Genomic DNA, 20831 nt, shown 5'->3' with positions numbered 1-20831 from the left:
TATGTGTGAAATGCTTGTCTTTTCTTAATGGTAAAGCCAGTTTAAAACCTTAAAATCCTGTAAAAAAAAATCTACTTTGCATCAGATTTATGAACATAATGTTTTATGAACCAAAATGCAATACCAACTTCAAATAAGCTGCAGCTCGCTGGAGGGGTCAAGCTGCATAATCATTTCTAAAACTTTGGTACAAGTCAAGCCCTTTCTTGTGTTGCTTGCTGCTCTTCTCACCATCAAATGACCAGCAGGATGGTATGCAAGTGTTTAAATCCACGTACTTTGCTTTTGTTTAGTCTATACTTATCACCACCATTAAAAGGCAGCAGGTGCATAATTACACATTTGTTTACTCCATGTAGTTCTGAGAGAGAGAGGTGTACATTTTGATTTTCTCAAATACATCAAGGTAAGAGCGCAAAGGTCTCTCTCACACACACACTCTCTCTCTCTCTCTCTCACTCTCTCTCTCTCTCTCTCTCTCTCTCTCACACACACACACACATATATACACACAATATAATATGCTGTTATACTCCATATAGCTCCATATACAAGCCAGAAACTAAGCTTTTTTTGCACAGGCCTATCTAAAGGGTTAATGGTCCCACCAAGTGATCAACTGTAAAAATAACAAATTTTACCTCTTCCCAACAGGGAAAACCACCAACAATCAAGAATCTCTCACACACACAAACACTATAATTTGCTGTTATACTCCATATAGCTTCATACAGTAGGTAGACATCCAAAATGGGTAATACCGCCGCGCGTACCACCGCCGCAGGGCCGCGGCGTTAACTGCAAATCAGTCGCGTGTTAAAATCATTCGCGAAATTACCACCAGGTGGCGCAAAGGGACGGATTGCGAACTGAATGTAATTGTAAAATGAAAGGAAGACGTTAAACAACAATAACATTATAATATACATCATAATATCCTTAAAAGCCATTAAAAAAATAGGATAGTCTTAGGCTACAGTCTACTCATCAAAAATTTAAAGAAAGCCCTTTACACAAAGGCTCTTATGCATGCTATTGTTTTTAAACAGTCATTATATATATATATATATATATATATATATATATATATATACGGATTAAAATTTTTCATTCCGTTCATTCTTGGTTAAAAAAAAAAAATAATAATAATCTTCAGGTTCCATTTGCAGAGCGTAATGAGAACGGTCCAGCATTTACAAATAATTCTTATTAACTCTGTTATAATTCTTGATTTTTCAAACTGCAAACACTTTGCATTTTTGAATTATGCCTTTACTGTGTGACCAATAATTGTGAATTGTGACTTTGATCGCGCTGGTGCCTTCACGCGCACATATTCATTAGAAACAGCAGTCGTTCACCGAGCCATGCGGCGTGAGCAGCGGGCCACTTTGGCATATTTTTGCTAATTATGATTTTTTTCCCGTCGATACTGAAACACGTGTGAAATCCAAAGTCTATTTTACCTAATAAATAAGAGTTTAGCTTCAAATGGGCAACATGTTTGGATTTGTCCCGAATGAGAGCGATAAGCCCAACCTTACATTATGTAGCCTATCGCTTTAAATTATTTTAATTATTATTTTTGTTGTTGTTTATAATCCTATATTATTATATAGCCTGCTGCAATTATATTTATCCATTAGAATTATATATTTGTAATTCTTGTTCTGTTCTGATAAATGTTTTACATTTAAAGGATTTGTTGTAAAGTGAAGGGAACTAAAAATGTCCTGTTGGTACATTAGCCTATAGCATTATTAGGCCTGCCGTTATTATTTCTGAATGTAATAAAATGCAACTCTCACAAATGTAATTTATTTTTTAGCGTGTTTTCGTTTATGTTTTTATCCAGCTTTATTTTTCCATTGCATCTAAAAGTGACTTTGTGCATCACATTCACTTCGTGAACAAAACAAATATAACTCTCTCGTTGTTCAGCTGTGGACGATTTCAAAATGTTTGATATAAAGGTTGCTGTCACATTTTATACAGGAATTGTTCATAAAAAAAAAAAAAATAATAAATTGTTAGTTTTATGCTAACATGCAATCAAGTCTTCGGATACTATATAAGATACAAGTTCATTTAGGCTATTTAACATGCACTGTGACATTTTACCGTTTCAACTTATAAACTCCTTGAGATTTTAAAGTCAGTGTAATTGCATTGAAATTCAAGTTGAATCTAGTATAAAAAAGGTTTTAATTGCTTAAATTATTTCTATGAATTAATAAGTTAGCATGACTTTTACATCATAGCCATTTTTTTACGAGGTGTATTCGTTTTCTGAAACCAAAGCACCCCACTTTTTTATTTTTTAAATCTATGAATTGCTCGCATATCTCCTACAACCTACAAATAAGGGCTAATAGAGGGTTCTTTCTTTAATTATTTATTTACAATGTTTATTCTTGAAGAAAATAAGTATTTATTCTTTAATAAAATAAGGGACGATCCAAATATTTGTAATGTACAATAATATAGGCCTATATCTGACTGCAGTTAAAAAGTTATATTTGTTTTGATAAATCCATTTATGTAGGCTTCAATTAGCCTATTCTAAAAATTAAAAATAAAAATAAATAATGTCATAAAAAATGCCATCGGTCTGAATAAATTTTACCATTATAGAATTGGTGTAGTAATTTAGGAGGTGAAAATACAGTGAAATTACAAATGGCATGGGATTTCAAAGCATGACAACTGAAGGTCTATGAAACATTTGATGCATTTTTTTAAACAATGGCGCTTAAAGTTTTCAACTGAAATATTACTATTTCAACCATATAGCCTGTAAATAAATAAATAAAATGCATACTTTTCAGTGAAAGAACACTGAGAGTGTAGGTTTGCGTCTCGTGTTTGGATTTGTACTTCAATATAATGAGCTCCAAGTTTAAGAATAGCCTACACTAGTTTTTTTTTTTTTTTCTCTCTCTCTAATTAACTCTCTATTTAACAGCATTAACTTACAATGAAATACGTCTTCCTTCAGGCAGACTGAATGTTTTCCTGTTTTGCTAAATGTTGGGACGCGCGCAAACTGACCCAACATTTAGCAAAACACTCAAAATCACGAATATGGAAACGTTTGGATTTCTCCTGAATGAGAGAGCCCAACCTTACCTTATTGTTTCGCTTTAAATTATTATTCCTTTATTTTTTTTTGTTTGTTTATAGCTAAGCCTATATTATTATATACTGCAATTATATTTATCCATCAGACTTATATATTTTAATTCCTTTTCTGCTCTGATAAAAAAATTTGTTAAATTTAAAGGATTTGTTGTGAAGTTGATTTTTGATCATCAGGTTTTGATCATTCAAAACCTGATGTCAATATGCCTGTGTCTCTTCTTTCTCAATGTTTTACTGAGATTAAAAAATGGATGTCTGAAAATTTTCTCAGTCTAAACAGTGACAAGGCTGAAGTGATGCTTATTGGTTCACCTCATCAGTTGGGTAAAAGCAGAGTCCATAACCTTAAGTGTGGATGGCTCTGCTTTACAATTCCAAACTAAACTAAAAATTTTGGTGGTGATATTTGACCCCAATTTAACATTTGACCATCATGTTCGTAACACAGTCATAGCATCATTTTTTCATCTCAGAAACATTGCCAAATTACGTCCCATGTTGACATTTCTCTGAAATGTTAATCAACACTTTAGTTTTCTCACGCATTGATTATTGTAATGCATTGCTTGCTGGAGTTTCTAAAGCTACACTAAGTAAATTACAGTTGGTACAAAATTCAGCTGCTAGAATTCTAACTAGGACCAGTGCAAGGGAGCACATCACACCTATCCTGGAAAAATTGCACTGGCTTCCTGTTAGTTTTCGTATTGATTTTAAAATCCTCATGCTCACTTATAAGGCCTTTAATAATTTGGCCCCTCAATATTTGTGTGAGCTTTTAACCCCCTACACTCCTATACATGCTCTACGTTCTTCTGAAGCGGGTCCTTTCACCTGTCCAAACAACACAGCTAAAAACTATTGGTGATTGGGCTTGTACTTCTTTGGCTCCTAAGTTGTGGAATTCCCTGCCCTCTGAGATTAGGAATGCAGAATCCCTCAGTGTTTTTAAATCGTCCCTTAAAACATACTTTTTTAGGATAGATTTTATGTGATTCATGTGATTACTTTGTTTGTTATTATATTGGCTTTTTATTTTTTTTATTTTTTTTTTGTTTGATTAGTTTTTTACTGCCTGCACTGTTATGTGTATCTTTTATTTTCATATTTTTATGTAAAGTGCTTTGAGATGCTACTTTTAAAGGCGCTATATAAAGTAAAGTTTATTATTATTATAATTATTATTATTATTATTATTATTATTATTATTATAATATCTCCTCTGCTTGGAGACAGCCTTTCCCTTCTGCTGGCCTCTGTAACAAACAAAGAGCTGGTCTGAGGTCCTGAAGCACTGAGTTCTGTCTACGTAAGTGTGGAGTGCACGTACTGGACAGAGCAGCGCCAGGGCTGGACCTAACTCCTCCGGGGGCAGCGCTTGCAAGTTCACCACCTAATCTCTAAAAGGAGTGGTGGGAACTTTGGGCACGTATCAAGGCCGGGGTCTCAAGATAACGTGAGAGTTAGCCGGCCCGAATTCCAGGCACGCTTTGTCAATGGAAAATGCCTGCAGGTCCTCGACCCTCTTAACCGAAGCCAAAGCCGTCAGGAGCGCAGTCTTCAATGATAAAAACTTAAGCTCTACTGAGAGCAAGGGTTCAAAGGGAGCCCTCTGCAGTGCCGATAGAATGACTGCGAGGTCCCAAGAGGGAACTTGATGAGGGCGGATTGAGCCTCCTGGCCCTTCTCAGGAACCTGATGATCAGATCATGCTTCCCAAGAGACTTACCATCAACAGGGTCATGATGAGCTGAAATGGCGACCACATAGACCTTCAGGGTGGAAGGAGACAGCCTTCGTTCCAACCCTTCCTGAAGAAAGGAAAGCACTGACCCGATCGGGCAACTCCAGGGGTCTTCACGATGTGAAGAACACTAGGTGATGAAGAGGTTCCACTTCAGAGCATAGGCGTGTCTGGTAGACAAAGCTCTAAGCTCTAGGTGGCAAGGTAACTAAACCTTCTGTGACCCGTCCAGAACCCACACATGTAGGTTCCAAAGATCAGGACGCGGGTGCCAGAGTGTGCCCCGTCTCTGAGAAAGAAGGTCTTTCCTCAGAGGAATTGGCCAGGGAGGGGCTGTCGCGAGGGGTACAAGTTCGGGGAACCAGGTCCGGCCGGGCCAAAACGGCACAACCTTGAGGACCTGCTCCTCGTCCTCCCTGATTTTGCACAACGTCTGTGCAAGAAGCCTCACTGGGGGAAATGCATACTTGCGCAGGCCCAGCGGCCAGCTGTGCGCCAGAGCGTCTGTGCCAAGGGTGCCCTCGGTCAGGGAGTAAAACAACTGGACAAAAAAGTTCGTCAAGACAAACTTTAAGTTGGCTTGAGAAAGCCTGAACAGAAAGTTTGAAAGCTGTCTTCGAGAGCTGTTTGTGTCCTGTCCAGTTTGTAAGACAAAGTGTGTTGTCCAGAGCAGACGAAGGGGGACTTTTGTTGCATTCACCCAGCTTTGTGAAAAGTGTAACTACCACAGACAGTCAGTGGCAGAAGCCAGCCCATTGTAGGGAGTACCCCACTTGGAAACCTGCTATTGTCTGCTGCAACGTATTTTACCGGTGGATCTTTTAAACAACTAGAGGAGGTATTACAATTACAATAAAATTCACAAAAAAGTATTGTGTTGTTTCAGTATGTATGTACTGTATCAATGTTATTTGATTTCTATGTTAATAGATTTTCAAGGCCATGAAGCTCCAGATGATGCATTTTGTAACTTTTAGGATTCATGCCAGGAATTTCATTGAGCCTACCATAATACACAAGTGGAACCAAGATCAATAGAATCTTATAAGACAGCTGCAAGAGGGAGGTTATGTTGCTTTGGCTGGAGATATGCGTGCTGACACGCCAGGTACATTTAAAGTATATAAAAAAATTCACGCTGTTTATTTTATAGTCTTTGAGTTTTCCTAAAATATTATGATCCTGATGTTCTCAGTGATGTTCTATATATGATTGATGTTTACAATAGGACACTCAGCCAAATTTGGCAGCTACACAATTATGCACATGGAAACCAACAAAATTCTGGATCTTCAACTAGTTCAGGTTAGTAATCCCTAAGCATTTAAAAAAAAAAAATTGTTACACTTTCTTTAATCTGTTATTGTTTATACTCTTACATTTGAAATGTTGTGTACCCAACAACAGAGCAACGAGGTTGGTGGCAGTTATCATATGGAAAAGGAAGGATTTAAACATTTAAAAAACAACCCATATTCTAATGGTTTAGCTGTTGACTACATAGTCACCGATCGCCATCCACAGATTCAGAAGTACCCGAGGGACCGCAATATCACTCAGTTCTATGACGTGTGGCACTTTGAGAAAGGTAATTAATTATCTTTGTATTATTAATCAAATACAAAGTTGATTCTTGTTAAATTAATTGTGTTTAACTGTTTCAACCTAACTTGTAAATTTTTATTTTTGGGGTAATTTGATTATCTTGAAATAATGATTGTACAACAAAGCATTTACTTTGTATAGGTTTATCTAAAAAACTTGACAAACTTTCAAAAATTAAGGACTGCGAGGTGCTGAAAAAATGGTTGCACAGCATCAAAAACCATGTTTACTGGAGTGCGATTTCCTCTGAGTCTGGGCCAGAAAAGGTGGCGAAGTGGAATTCACTGCAGAACCACATACAAAATGTACATGTTCATGATAACCACCTCTTCCCCAAGTGTGAACAGCCAGACAAAGTTAGTTTCCAGGGATCCAAAAAAATGGTTCCAACCAGGTATGACTGTATAGAGAGACAAATGACAATAAAATGACAGTAAACTGGTAAAATTGAGATTTTCTACATATTATTTTATCTGTTTGGTTACAGGATCAATAGCGCTCCATAAAGTGGAAAATTTTCTTTCCTAATAAGGCAGAAAAAAGGTTCAGTAGGTTAGGAGCCTTGCCTGTTGCCCTATGTTATCTATGTTATGAGTAGCAGAGATATAAAGAGGTAGAAAGCCTCCCATCTTGGCGAGCACTCTCACATTCTCTTGACTGACTGTGCGACTGTGAGCCTTTCTTGCAAGAAAGAAACCATTATAATTGATTGAACATTTGTCTCTTATTCCGATTTAGTAAAATCAAACCGCGGAAGGTGAAGCTGGGTCAGTTAGCGCGAGTCATGCTCGCTGTGAAGCGGGAGCAGCTAGCGGAGGATTCTGCTTGGTCTTAAAGCCTTCCGCAAACGCCTACGTTCACAAATAACAAAGATTTTGGCAAAAATAATTGATTAATTATCAATTGATAATTTGATATTATTTTGGTCTAGTGAAAATAATAATATGGGCTGCGGGAAAATAATGAATAAAAAGAGTAAGGCTGCTGTGAATGCAGGCATGTTTCAACCCAGTAACATGACAACACACCGCTCCTCACAGCCAACAAACAGACCGAGTTCAGTCCAGCTGGAGGGGGCTGGGGGTAGTTCTGTATAACTTGTGGGGGTCGAGATAAAGGTGTGAATCTCTTGCTCTTTCATATGGACAGTCTATGAGGGTTTCAAACTTGCAGAACATGTTTTAGGACAACTTTAAAAGAAAGGTTTGATCCACTTCAAATGTTGACTACTGTATAGCGCAATAAAGTTTATTAGTTATTATAACTTAATTTCAGAGGAAGTTGCCTTAACTTTTTCACAAAAAAAATACGATTTCCAATTTAAATCGATTTTTTTTTTTGCCTCCCTACTTAAAATCAATATTCAAATGACAAAGAAATTGTTCAAAACAAGTTTTAATATAACAATATATTATTTTTTAATACTAGCCCATCATGCATCTAACCATCCACTCGGCGTTAAGAGCTGTTCAGATTAAAACTGGCAACTCCGCAGTGAGTCAGTGTCATTGACGGAGGACAGACCAAGTGTAGGCCTAAATCAATTTCCTAGTCTATATTTTCATTCCGTTATGCCGCTGGTTTAGGTTATGTATTTATTTTTATTTCTTATATCAATTATTTGTAAATATAGCAGACACTGTCTAACCGTGTCTACACTGGACGGCCTTGTTCATATAGGGCGAAACATCTCTCTCACTCAGTACAGTAGGCCTTTGTGAGCGGAGTGGAGCAGCAACAATTTCCCTCCGCGTTCCCCCCGCGTTCCTAGCATTTAATAATCACTAAGCTCCGCGGTTCATTGATACCAGAAACACTGCTCCGCCTTCACTCCATAGCTAAAGTTGAAATGTTATGTTCATAATAGCTTATAATAATAAAATAAAAATAAATAAATTAATTAATTAATTAAATTACAGGAGAGTTCAACATTTCAAAAACATTAGGGGATGCATGTCAGGGGCGTAGAAACCATATAAAAATAAAAAGGGATGCATGTGGTTTGTTTATTAACAATAAAAACGATGAATACAGTGACAGAGGGGCACAAAATGTATAACATACAAGATATAAAAAGCTTCCCATTTAAATGAGTGATACTAGATAAGTATAAAAACTAGTGGTGGGCATAGATTATTTTTTTTAATCTAGATTACTCTCAATGTAATCTTGGAATTAATCTAGATTAATCTAGATTAAAATGGCTCATTTGAATTCTGCCGAAGGCATTCAAATTATGTTCAATAAGTATGTACTTGTTAGTACTGATAGAGCTGTGCTGCACTCAAACATAGTAGTTTGACGTCGACTCTTCCCCCTGCGCTACATTGCTTGGCCCGGCATCTTCTGCATTAGCTAAGGGATGCTTTGCGTTTAGGTGGTACTTGAGACTGGAAGAACTCCTACAGTAAACTAATTCCGCATTGCACAAGTTGCAAACAACCTTACGCCTGTTTCACACATACTCCGTCTGCACTGCATATGCGTTGCATTTTTTTTTTTTTTTTACGCACCCATGTTAATGGATTCCAGCGTTCACGCAGTTGTGGTCCGTCAGTTCGTTCCAGGAGCAGTGCGTCTGCAGCAGTGCAGCAATCGTTTACGTACCGAGTCTATTTTTGCTGTGCTGCATGCGCTGAATTGAAATGACAGCGCATTGTTCGCGGTAAAAATTAACATGGATTGACACGGAAATGCAGTAATTTCACAATAAATGAATACTAATTAAAGGCTTCTGTGTTATACACGCAACACACGGGTTTTTGGCTAGGTTTAAAACAAGAAAAAGAGCACCTTTAGATAAACGAGGCAACATGATATAGGCCTATGCACTTTTATGGAAGCAGAAAAACAAAGTTCATTAAGAACCGTGCATTTGCTTGTAATAAAGATTTACACACTCGGAACACACGGAAAATAAGTCAAAACTCTGTTGTACAAATACACAACAGTAGACTTGCTAAAGAATCAGAATCAGAAATACTTTAATAATCTCAGGGGGAAATTATTTTTGTTAAAAACTCCAGATATACGCCTCCTCAGCACGAGCTGACCGATAAATCTAACACACCAGGAGACGATGTCAAGTTTGAGAGGGACGGCCAATCATCAGCCGGTCACACTCAAAGCCGGTGTCAAGTTTGAGAGGGACGGGGAGAGGAGGCAGCCGCAGCGACCGCAGACACAGAGCGGCCAGAGAAACAGAGGAGCGACTGTAGTTAGGCGTTTGTGCAAAACTGTGGAAAAACTGCAGAAAAAGTGCGGGTGTTGAACCCTCTCACCGGGAAAAGTGTGGGTGTTAAAACACCCACATCCCCCACGGGCAAGTAGGGCTCGCTGCAGCCTGCGGTGGACATCCAACCCCGCCCACATCCAAGTGTGACGTCAGAAGTCACGCCCATCCCGACACAACCCCACCCACGTCCAAGTGTGACGTAAACGAAAGCCACGCCCGTATCAAATACGTCTCCTCATGTGATTTCCCCATCCCCGTACCTGGAAACCCAGAAGTATGTTGAAGCAATTTATGGAAGTTAATGGGATCTAAATAAAATAATATTGTCCTTCGTTTTACCTAATACACGTTTTCTTATTTTTTGTAAAGGATGTCTAGGCTAAAATGGCACAACTTAAATCTAATATATATTTAATATGTCTAATATACGGAGCTGATTTTGTCATCATAACAGCTCCTAAAACGCTTATGTTGATTAAAGTAGGCTTATTGTCAATTAAAACTTTTAAACCTTACCTTGTTCATTTATGTAATGAGATAAATTCACATTTATTAAAAAACGATTTTGACCTACCCAAGGCAAAATTGAAATGCATCAAATTTAAAGGGGACAATTAGATTTTGGTATTGTAAAAGTATCCAAAAATATTTGTAAAAGTTGGTATTGTATAATTGTCATTTAATTTTCTAAAGATTTATTCCACTTATCATAAAGTGTTAACATTTGAATGATAGAATCAACAGTTCCCCATATGCAGTAGGCTACACATACTTAGGCTGAATAAAGATTGCATTGATAGATTATATAAGTAACATGACATTGACCTTCAGGCCTTGTTCATCACAACTTGATATGAAACATGTCCAGGTCCTCCACATACTTAAAGATGAATGAAAAAGGCATCCATTGTTTCATTGGGTATTTTTATATTTATTATTTTACAAAAATAATTACATGTACAATTTTACAAAAAAAAAATAAAAAAAATAATAATAATAATATACACCACCAGTTTTTGAACAGTAAGATTTTTATTATTTTTTAAAGTCTCTTCTGCTCACCAGGATTTATTTGATTCAAAACACAGCAAAAACAGAACAGTAATGTTAAATATTTTTACAATTTAAAAGAACTGCTTTCTATTTGAATGTATTTTAAAATGCAGTTTATTCCTGTGATCAAAGCTGAATTTTCTTCATCATTACTCCAGTCTTCAGTGTATTAACATAATAATAATAATAAAATGTTTTTTGAGCATCAAATCAGCATATTAGAATGAAAGATCATGTGACTGGAATAAGTCACCTTTGAAATCACAGGAATAAATTTCATTTTAATAGAAATATAGAAAATTATTATTTTAAATAGCAAAATATATTACAAAAGGCAAAATATTATACAAATATTTTAAAATTGGACTGTTTTTGCTGTACTTCCGATTAAATAAATGCAGGCTTGATGAGCAGAAGATATTTCTTTAAAAACATAAAAGAAATCTCACTGTTCAAAAAACTTTTGACTGGTTGTTTAACAAAAGGTATGCTCCAAATATTATAAAGTCTGAGCAGCTGAATGAACAGCTGAATGATCAGATAAACAGTTCTTGACATGCAGTACACACACATACATACATAGACTACACAGAGAGATTCCTTGCTTCAATATATCCTCCGATTCTCCCTCCAGGTAGTCTTTGATGGCATTCTGTTGATTTTTACTTTCCATCTGGAGAAACGGCAGGCCCTGTCACCTCCCCACAGAATAACCCACGATGACTCTGTACCACGCTGGACCAATGTCCCTTACAAACTTCCACTTTATGTCCTCTTGGCGCTCCTGTTAAAAATAGAGAATACATACGTGTTGGGGGGATATATGTGTCCACTAAAAATTATTTACCTCATCATTCTACATAAACATATTTATGATTTTAAACCACAAAAATCAATCAATATCTAAAGAAATGCTCTCACCATACCTCGATGCATCACTGCATGGCTTATGTGGTCCTTCAAGTGAACTGTAAAAAGTAATTTTCTTTACTGGTGAAACTGCAGCAGGGACCCCTTAACCCGGGAGAACTGCTCTGCATCAGGCTTGGACTGAAAATGTGTAGAATGCTGTAAAACATGACAAACAAACATTATGTGATCTTTTCGTTAATATAGAAGAATACAAAGATAATTTGTGACATACACAGAGTTATCCAGCAAGACATAATGAAATGATGCGGTTGCCCAACCAAGTTACTGTGCATGGGTACTGTGATCAGAGTATATCATTAAAGATGTCATATGTATGTGTGTGTGTGGTTGTGGTGGTGGTGGTGGGGGGGGGCAGGTAAGTACATATGTGTGAGAGGGATGAAGTGTGTGTGTCTGAGTGGGTGAGATGAGTGTTATGTGTGGGGGGGGAAGGGTATAAATATATATTGCACATTGATTCATAATTGATTTTATGTTGTAAGACTTGTGCCTTCTATCTATCTATCTATCTGTCTCTCTATCTATCTACACATGTATGTATGTATATATATATGTATTTGTGTGTGTGTGTGTGTGTACGCATGCATGCCACGAATACATACATACATATATACATACATGTGTGGATATAGACCCCCCAACATAAAAACACTCATCTCACCCCCCACCCCCAAACACACACACACACACACACACACACACACACACATATATATATATATATATATATATATATATATATATATATATATATATATACATATATATATATATATATAAAGTATATTTGTTGCTAGCAATAACGTGCCTGTGTGAAGTTGAAATTAAAAATACTTACTGTTGTTTATGCACATGCACACAAATGACGGACACGTTCTAAAGTTGTCAACGTTTGGTAAAGACCAAAGATATTTTTTTTTACTTACCGACACGGCAAACAACAGCTTCTTTTTTTAGCGGTTGGCAAACAATACAAATTATCTTATTATCGATGCTTCTTCCTGTTTCAAAATGATTGAGAATGTGACGTATTTTGACATGGGCGTGGTCTGTGACGTCACACTTGGATGTGGGCCGGGTTGGATGTCCACCGCAGGCTGCAGCGAGACGCTCCTCCCCACGGGTGCGACGCCCCTGATTGTGTGCAAACTTTTTGTCCTACCAAACGCCAAACTAATAAAATTGTCAGCATTAAAAGGTATAATTGCTGCTTTCTGCTGCGCTAATTTTGTTTGTAATGAAAATAACAGTTTACATTTTCGTCAGTTATTTTATCTACAGATCGATGAATTTGTTACAGATTTCTGCTCATTCAAAATCAGATACAGATGAAGTAGCCTACTGCAAGATTACATTTGTTTGAATGCATTATTGCGACAGCGATTACGTGTGAATGTGCTGTAACTGTTTAAATCATGCTTTAACCCCGAAAATAATCAGTAAAAGGAAGACAAACTCCTTGAGAACTAGCCTGTAACATCCCGCTCGACTATTGCCGTCATTATAATCTTCTGATCGGAGAGATACATCTGTATCAAGCTATAGCTAAATATGATTATCATGTGAATTCTTGCTAAATATGCAGTTATATTACGGGCTGTTGGCATGAATTGTATTCGTGATGGAGCAGTGCTGGAGCGAGTGAAAACCACGACGCTCCGACTTTTAAAAAATCCGCTCCTCTTCAGTCAGAATAACACCGCTCCGCTCATACTCTGTTCGGCAGCGTGTCTCAAACGCGCGGGGGAGGCTTGAGCCCAATCATTCTCAAAACATAACTTATTTATTTTATTTCAATTTTCGTTTTTTGTGTTTCAGAGGAAAAATCAGTGTTAAGGCATCTCTCCATTACAGACCGTTCTGAAAGAGGAATTTATGCACAAACGCGTATAAAATTCTTTAAAAACTTTAACAGAGATGTCTAGAGGGTATTTAATAGGTCTGCTTCCCACGTAAGATTTTTCTATAGTCGTTCATTTGTCATTATTCAACTAATCGCAAGTTATTAAATATTAAATATTAAATTTACAACTATAATCCAGCCTTAATATATTCCACGCTCAAGAATATGCATTAAGTTTGTCACAAAGCACAGGCAGAAGTAGCCTAATAATTATGAAAAAGGAGACATTTTAATTATTTATTAATAAACAAATGTTTTCTTGTCGGCTGCAAGATGAAATTCACAGTGCTGACTCTCTCTCCACATGGACGCGCTTCTAAAGAGAAATACAACCTTCACAGATTACATAATGCTTTCGTTTTGAATTGATTCGTTTAAAAGACATTTCAAGCTTTCTGTAGATATATTTCTCATGTATGTGAGACATCCAGATTTTCAGTTATTTCATTATTAGGAAAAAATCAGGTGATCGAGAGGGCGCCTCCCTGTCATGCGTGCGCATTAATAATTTTTGCACAAACACTTGAATATGAATAATAATTCACAATTTGCATATGCATTACAAAGTAAATAATTTTTTACATGCAATTATCCAAAATAAAACCAAACAAGATTTGTAAAGAAGATAAAATATGTAGACAAATAAGAATAAATGCTGCACGTGCACTCAGCATCATGCAGAGCAAATCTTGCACTGATATTTTTACGGAATATTATACATTTTATATTATGCATTTAAATGCGGCTGCAATTTATTTATTTATTTTATTTATTTATTTTAACTTTACTTAAATTATATGAAAGCAAGCAAAGAAGACTCCATTTAAAATCACTGAAGTTGTCAATTAATGAAGCTCCTTTTTTTTTACATCGTGTGCACTTTGTTGATAAGTGAGGACGTTGTATTAATCCATCCATTCTTTAGAGTTGCAATGATTTAGTTAAATCGTGCAGCTTTAATTTATTCGTTTCTTGTTTTAATTAGGCCTAAATAATGGGAGCGAAATTATACAATGCCTTACGTTTTACTAAAATAAAGAAATAAATTATAAAAACACGCAAGCCTAGCTCACAATAGGCGGATACCACTTTTAATGCTCCGATGCAAAGTAAACCACATTTTCTTTTTTAATAATATAACACATAATTCATATTATATAAATAATACTGCACACTATTTTAACGTGTCTAATCTAAAATATGGTGTAGAGAAAATATAAGCACAGGCTCATAGGCTTGACATTATCCTGCTTGAATTCATTCTAAGAAACGCACATATCTTCATAAGGACTAAACTTTCATCTGTGAATATTAAATATTTTTTCTTTCATTTTCCCCGACTGCAGTCAAATATAGCACTTTGGTGAGGCAAAGCTGACGTCTATTTGATGTGTGGTTGCTTTGATGCGCTTGTTTGAAAACTTGTGATTAAAGCGCCACTCAGCGGTCAAAAGCTGCAAATGCACTTTGCAGACGCCGCGGCGGCGGTACGAGCGGCGGTAGAAACGACGTTTTGGATGTCCACCTACTGTATACAAGTCAGAAACTAAGCTTTTTTTGCACAGGCCTTTCTAAAGGGTTAATGGTCCCACCTAGTGATCAACTGTAAAAATAACAAATTTTACCTCTTCCCAACAGGGAAAACCACAAACAATCAAGAATGCATGATTATATGGTGTCATGGCTTTGCAATCAAAAAATGTCATTTATAATGGAAGTCAATGGGGCAAAAACCACCAACAATAAATTTAAATTTAAATCTAATGCTGCACAAAAACTAAAAATGCATCAAAGCCAATGTTGCTACTAATCTTTGACATGCCCAAGACTGTTATAAAAAGTAAAAAAAAAAATCCAGCCACAATAACTTTTATACTGAAAATAAGTCATTTTGTTTGTTTTTTTTCCCCCAAATCAGTGACATCATTTATGAACATAGCAATTAAAGAGTTAAAATCTTGGATTTTTTAAAAACATTTGGTAGTTTTGATCAGGACTGAGGTTGATAAAAATATAAAAACAAAAAAAAATCAAAAAAAAAATTTAAACTCATACATTTTTACAGCAGTTTAATTGAGTGGATGTTTTCATCCCGAACATAATGAAAGGGTAGTGAATTTGAACAATGCACAAGGGTTAAATAGTATCTTTGCAATCATTTGCAATCAAGTCAACGATATTGCTGGAAATGAAGTGTCCCCAACTAAGCAAGCCAGAGGCGACAGCGGCAAGGAACAAAAACTCCATCGGTGAGAGAATGGAGAAAAAACCTTGGGAAAACCAGGCTCAGTTGGGGGGCCAATTCTCCTCTGAACAGACGAAACCAGCAGTTCAGTTCCAGGCTGCAGCAAAGTCACATTGTGCAGAGGACTAAACTGGTTCCTGTGGTCTTGTCCCAGTGGTCATCTGAGACAAGGTCTTTACAGGAGATCTGTGTCTGGGGCTCATCCACATGTGCATCTAAATAAATTAGAATGTCATGGAAAAGTTCATTTATTTCAGTAATTCAACTCAAATTGTGAAACTTGTGTATTAAATGAATTCAATGCACACAAACTGAAGAAGTTTACGTCTTTGGTACTTTTAATTGTGATGATTCTGGCTCACATTTAACAAAAACCCACCAATTCACTATCTCAACCATTTAGAATACTTCATAAGACCAAAAAAAAATTAGCAATATGCTCCTGTGATTTTTTTTTCTTTTAGTGAATTGTTGGCCTTCTGGAAAATATGTTCATTTACTGTACATGTACTCAATACTTGGTAGGGGCTCATGTAGCTTTAATTACTGCCTCAATTCTGCATGGCATGGAGGTAATCAGTTTGTGGCACTGCTGAGGTGGTATGGAAGGCCAGGTCTCTTTGACAGCGGCCTTCAGCTCATCTGAATTTTTTGGTCTCTTGCTTCTCATTTTCTTCTTGTTCAGGTCTGGTGAGTTTGCTGGCCAGTCAAGCACACCAACACCATGGCCATTTAACCAACTTTTGGTGCTTTTGGCAGTGTGGGCAGGTGCCAAATCCTGCTGTAAAATTAAATCAGCATCTTCAAAAAGCTGGTCAGCAGAAGGAAGCATGAAGTGCTCCAAAATTTCTTGGTAAATGGGTGCAGTGACTTTGGTTTTCAAAAAACACAATGTACCAACACAAGCAGATGACATTGCATCCCAAATCATCACAGACTGTGAAAACTTGACACTGGACTTCAAGCAACTTGGGCTATGAGCTTCTCCACCCTTTCTCCAGACTCTAGGCCCTTGGTTTCCAAATAAAATACAAAACTTGCTCTCATCTGAAAAGAGGACTTTGGACCACTGGGCAACAGTGCACGAGTTTCACAATTTGAGTTGAATTACTGAAATAAATGAACTTTTCCACGACATTCTTATTTATTGAGATGCACATGTATATCCTTTTAGCAGTGGAGACGTTAGCAGAGAATGAAGAGAGGATTGATTGATATACATTAAGGTCAGTAGGTTTTTGTGATTTGCGCCATACTCTTTCTGCAGTTCTGAGCTTAGAAAGATGCTCACTGAGAACATCAGATAGCCAAGAGGTGGTACGAGCTGGCCTGGAAGACAAGGGGCAGACAGTGAGTGATTTTAAATGCATGTTCTTAAGTTGATTATGCTTAATAAGTGGAAAACGCACTTGGTTTGTAAACGCGGTAACCCGTATTCTTTTATCTGAGTTAGTTCATAAACGGCTTAAGCATAAACCGGTCGACATGGGTAGTTTTTTGACTTTTACTCTGATTTTGTGCGGCATGTAAACGCAATAACCCACTTTCTATTGGCTTATTGAAGTGTGCATTTGTGATACGTGACAGGAACGCATTGTTAGTGCAGAGTTAAGCACATCTAGACCGAGCAAGTGTCTCACAGTAAACTAAGAAGGAAATATATCACAAAAGCAGACTTTTTCATGACTCTGATAAAAAAAAAAATTATAAAAATGTGTTCTCATCTTGTGCAGTAGAAGTGGTTCAGTCACAATGCTGAGTTTATAACTGCATTAAAGAGGATATAATATGAGCTGTAAGTTTCCCGCTGACATATTGTAAGCTTAATTTAACATCACAACTGACAAATGTATGGAATACTTGGAGTCAGATATGCAAATTATTATATTTTGACATCACTACAGGGAAATAACCTGATTATTTAATGAATTCATTTAAATGGAGCTTTACTGATGTGCGCGTAAATGGGGAAGTGAGTTGTCAGCTTACTGGTGTGCATGTATATGTGCTCAGTGTCTAAACATGATGTAAGAGTGAAGCAGAAAATATCAGTAGCATTGTTAACATCAAACAGTTTCCACAGTGATCTGAACACTTTATAATTGTCCTTACAGATTGTTGATGCCATTTTTAAAGTTTGGCATATAAATCAAATACTTGCTTTATTCCTGTTTTCTGCTTATGCATATTATAGTCTACTATAGAGTCAGTTGGATTAATTATGCAGCTATAAGTGTGTGGGTATGTTTGTATGGATGTCAGAGTGTGGTTTGTATGTGTGTACAGATACTTTTATGTGTGTGTAAATAGTTTGAAAGAAAGAAATTTTATTGTACTGGAAATCAAAAATCAGGGGCTGACTGGGACCCCAGGCATGCTAACACTGGGGCCTGCTGGAGGATGCTCATGGTTTGAATACCATGGTTTGAATGGGGAACTCCACTGGGAGAAGAAAGGAGCTTGCATCCCCATATGAGGGGGAATTGTGCAGCAGGGTGTTAGGTGTCGCCCAGCCCACAGCTCAACAGATGTCTGCCAGAAAGGCACCGTGACTGTGGCTGTGGATGCCATATGCACAAATCTGACATTGCACAAAAAATAAATAAATAAAAAAATAATATTAAAAAAATAATAATGCATCAAAATCATTGTTATTGCTAATCATTGACATACCCAAAACTGTATTAATCAAAGAAAGAAAAAAACATCTGCGTAGCATTTAGTATATGGAAAATAATAATAATAATTATTATTATTATTTATATAAAAAACAATAACAGCAATAGTGGCATTGTGTAAAGAAACTGGCATTTAAAAGGTTAAAATTCTGAAAATGAATGAATGTTTGGTAATTAGGGCCCGAGCACCGACGGTGTGAGGATCCTCTTGTATCTGCTTCATTTATTAGGGCCCGAGCACCGATGGTGTGAGGACCCTCTTGTATCTGCTTCATTTATTATTATTAGGGCCCGAGCACCGATGGTGTGAGGACCCTCTTGTATCTGCTTCGTTTATTATTCTTCTTCTTCTTCTTCTTCTTCTTCTTCTTCTTCTTCTCCAAAATGAATCGCAATTTTGAGGGCCTAAACATGCTCGAAAAGTCACGAAACTTTGCACACTCCTCTGAAATGGCGAAAATTTACATCTGATATGGGTTTCAGAAGTGGGTGTGGCAAAATGGCTCGATAGCGCCACCTATACACCTTCAACGTAGTGCGCCTCGAGCTGTGTTTCACGTGCATGTACGAAAATTGGTACACACATGTAACACATCAATACCTACAAAAAAGTCTCCTGGTACAAAATCCGAAAACCAACAGGAAGTCGGTTATTTTGAATTTTCTCGACAAAATTAGTGTAGTTTTTGCCATTTTCAGGCTATGTACTTTAACAAACTCCTCCTAGAGATTTATTCAGATCAACACCAAACTTGGTATGCCTAATCTAAAGGCCTTTACGATGTTAAATTGCGAAGATCTTGAGTTTTCGTTGAAGGGCGTGTCCGTGGCAGCCTGACGAATTTTGATGATTCGCCATGAAAAAGGAAGTTGCTATAACTCAGACATACAATGTCCAATCTGCCCCAAACTTAACATGTTTGATAAGACTCCGGATCTGAACAGATCTACATGCCCATATTCAAAAATTAACAAAGCGCCACCTGCTGGCAACAGGAAGTGTCATGTTTTACGCTGTAACGAACTACTCCTAGAAATTTAATGACATCAACATTTTATTTCGGTCAATCTAATCTAAAGGCCTTTGAGATGGTAAATTGTGAAGATCTTGAGTTTTCGTTAAAGGGCATGTCCATGGCGCCGTTAAAAGTTTGATGTCTCGCCATGGGAATAAAAGTTGTTGTAACTCAGTCATAAAATCTCTGATCTTCCTTAAACTTCATATGTTTGATAAGAGTCCTGGCCTGAACACAGCCGAAGGCCAATATTCCATTGGTTGTGGGAAAATGGCTCAACAGCGCCACCTATACATTTTCAACGGAGTGCGTTTCGAGCTACGTTTCACGTACATGTACAAAAGTCGGTACACACATGTAACACACCAATATCTACAAAAAAGTCTCTCAGTATGAAATCCCAATCCCAACAGGAAGTGAGTTATTTTGAATTTTCTCTGCAAAATTTGTGTCATTTTTGCCATTTTCAGGGGTTGTACTTTAACAAACTCCTCCTAGAGATTTATTCAGAGCAACACCAAAGTTGGTCAGTGTAATATTAAGGCCTTTGCGATGTTAAATTGCGAAGATCTTGAGTTTTTGTTAAAGGGCGTGTCCATGGCGACCTGACAAATTTCGATGTTTCGCCATGAAAAAGGAAGTTGCTATAACTCAGACATACAATGTCAAATTTGCCACAAACTTAACATGTTTGATAAGACTTCTACCCTGAACAGATCTACATGCCCATATTCAGTTATAGTCATAGGGCCACCTGCTGGCAACAGGAAGTGTTATGTTTTACGCTGTAACGAACTACTCCAAGAAATTTAATGACATCAACATTTTATTTTGGTCAGTCTAATCTACAGGCCTTTCCAATGTTAAATTGTGGAGATTTTGAGTTTTTGTTAAAGGGCGTGTCCATAGCGTGGTAACAAAATTTGATGTCTCGACATAGGAAGAGAAGTTGTTATAACTCAGGCATAAAAATGTTCGATCTTCCCCAAACTTCACGTGTTCGATAAGAGTCCTGGCCTGAACACATCTGAAGGCCAATATTCCATCATAATGATAGTGCCACCTGCTGGCAACAGGAAGATTGGCACATATAAATGACTTTGACATATTCCACTTATATTTACGACTTTAATTAAATGCATATTTCTCGCCGTTCGCCTTTTTTTACTAAAGCTGTTCGCTGGCGGTGAGTCCAGGTGCGAGGGCCCGTTCATTGCTGCTTGCAGCTTTAATTAGGGCCCGAGCACCGATGGTGTGAGGACCCTATTGTATCTGCTT

General features: G+C 37.1%; 1 long non-coding RNA gene across 1 annotated transcript; it reads left to right on the top strand.

Moving 5' to 3' along the window:
* Positions 1–5630: 5630 nt before the first annotated feature.
* Positions 5631–6339, top strand: LOC122138916. The gene is made up of 4 exons (XR_006155891.1): positions 5631–5723; positions 5816–5993; positions 6114–6190; positions 6293–6339. It is a non-coding gene; the product is annotated as an uncharacterized LOC122138916 (long non-coding RNA).
* Positions 6340–20831: the final 14492 nt, after the last annotated feature.

Source organism: Cyprinus carpio, chromosome A3, assembly GCF_018340385.1.
Source record: "Cyprinus carpio isolate SPL01 chromosome A3, ASM1834038v1, whole genome shotgun sequence".
Lineage (NCBI taxonomy): Eukaryota > Metazoa > Chordata > Actinopteri > Cypriniformes > Cyprinidae > Cyprinus > Cyprinus carpio.
The sequence above is the reverse complement of the archived record's forward strand: the minus strand, read 5'-3'. Positions and strand labels throughout refer to the sequence as shown.